A 2488-nucleotide genomic window follows, 5' to 3' on the forward strand; every position below is an offset into this window, starting at 1 on the left:
TTCATTTATTCCTTCTCTAACACTGATCCTTTCTTTATGTAGATCCAAGTGTCTGACGTATATAATTTTCTTTCTCTCTAAAAGGCTTCTTTTCAGATTTCTTGAGGAATCTATCAGTGACACATTTTTTTGTTGTCTAGAAAGTCTATTTGTCCTTCATTTTTGAAGATTTTGCTAGATACAAAATTGCAGGTTCATGGGTATTTACTTTTTTGCTGTTTTGGTGTCTTGCATAGTTTCTGAAGAGAAGTCTGAAGTAATTTTTATCCTTGTCCTTTTACAGATAAGTTGTTTTTTCCCCTCTGGCTTCTCTCAAGATTTTCTCTTTTTCTTTTGCTTTTTCTGCAGTTGAATTCCTAAGTATCTTTTGTTGTTGTTGTTGTTGTTGTTATTTTTCTGCGTATAGTTTGCTGAGCTTCCTAGATCTGTGATTTGATGTTTATCATTATTTTTATAAAATTCTCAGCCATTATTACTTCAAATATTTCTGTTTTCTTCTTTTTTTCTGGTATTCCCATTATATGCATGTTATACTTTTCAAAATTGTCCCACAGTTCTCGGATATTTTCTTCTGTTTCTTTCATTCTTTTTTTTTTTTTTTCACTTTGCTTTTCAATTTGGAATGTTTCTCTTGACACTTCAAACCCATCCTTTTCTTGGCATGTCCAGGCCACTGACGAACTCATCAAAGGCATTCTTCATTTCTGTTACAGTGTTTTTGATTCTAGCATTTCTTTTTGATTCTTTCTTAGAGTTTCCATCTCTCTGCGTACATTACCCATCTGTTCTTACATTTTGTCCATTTTTTCTATTACAGCCCTTAGCATATTAATCATAGTTGTTTTAAATTCCTGGTCTAATAATTCTAAGATTTCTGCCATACCTGAGTCTGGTTCTGATGCTTGTTCTGGCTCTTCAAGCTGTGTTTTTTTCCCTTTTAGCATGCCTTGTAATTTTTTGTTGAAAGATGGACATGATGTACTAGGTAAAAGGACTGAAGTAAATATGCTTTTGGTGAGAAGTTTTGTTTATCTGGCTAGGAGCTTGTCTGTGTTTACTCTTTGCTGTAGCTGTAGGTGTTAGAAGCTAAAATTTCCCTGGTGTCCTTGGTTTTTTTCTCCTCTGTTGTCTCTGGGTTTTCCTAGAGACTTCTTCAATAAGCTCTGAGTCTTGTGGTCCTTTCAGTTGTAATCTGTTATTGTGCAGGAGCCCTGCTGCTGTTGGGGGGAAGGTGTGGAGGGAGGGGGAGTGTTCTCAGAACTAGTCGATTAGATCTCAGTTTTTAATGAGCCTGTGCCCTAGGCTATGACTTTCACAAGGTGTTTCTCAGACAACCACCACACTTCCCTGACCTTAGGTAAGACAGGGGAGCTTTGGGGGACTGCAGTTGGGTATTTCCCATGCTTCAGGTCTGTTAGACTCTGGTAAATCCCAAGGTGGTTAGACTCTAGCAAAATAGAGTTCCTCGAGGGCAGGCTTTTGTTAGGAAGAATAGAATGCTCTGGCTCTGTGCATATTTCAAAATGGCTACTTCTCCCCCCCACCCCCCTTTGGAAGACAGGAGGAAGTTTTTCTTTGATTTCCACTCAGAACACCTGGTAGGGCTCCTGGGAGTAGGTTCACGAAAGTGTGAAGCCCCTTAAGTAAGATTGGGCCCCTCTTGGGTGCCTTGGTGGCTCAGTTGGTTAAGCGACTGCCTTTGGCTCAGGTCATGATCCTGGAGTCCCAGGATCGAGTCCCACATTGGGCTCCCTGCTCAGCAGGGAGTCTGCTTCTCCCTCTGACCCTCCCCCCTCTCATGTGCTCTCTCTCTCTCATTCTCTCTCTCTCTCTCTCAAATAAATAAATAAAATCTTTAAAAAAAAAAAGATTGGGCCCCTCTTAATTTTTAATTATCAAGTTTACGAACACTGAGCCTCCAGCAATTTGCCAATTAAAGTTTAAGTTTCCTTATTCCAATACTAGATCCAATAATTAGTCTCTGTTCCTAGCCTTCTGCTCCTGGTAAGCTATAATTCTCTGTAGTCACTTGTCTCTCCAATTTTAGGGGCAGCAGTTTACCCTGTGACCTTAGTTCTCTGATGAACCTAAGGAAATTTGGTTGAGAATGATGTCAGCATTGTGGTGGCATAAGACACACAGAAAATATATAGAATCATAAGAAATAACTAGAAACAATTATATGCCAACAGACCAGATAATCTAGAAGAAATAGGTAAATTCCTAAAAACATAAACACACCAAAACTGAATCAGAAAGAAATAGAAAATCTGGACAGACCAACAACAAGTAAAGAGAGTAAATATGTAATCCAAAACCTTCCAAAACAGTAAAGCTCAGGACTGGATAGATTCACTGGTGAATTGTACCAAACATTTAAAGAAGAATTAATACCAATCCTTCTCAAACTTTCCAAAAAATTGAAGAGGAGGGAACACTTTCAAAATTCTTTTATGTGGTCAACATTATCCTGATACCAAAGATAGAT

This window comes from Mirounga leonina, unplaced genomic scaffold (assembly GCF_011800145.1).
Source record: "Mirounga leonina isolate KUSES-001 unplaced genomic scaffold, KU_Mleo_1.0 Mir_366, whole genome shotgun sequence".
Taxonomy (NCBI): Eukaryota; Metazoa; Chordata; class Mammalia; order Carnivora; family Phocidae; genus Mirounga; species Mirounga leonina.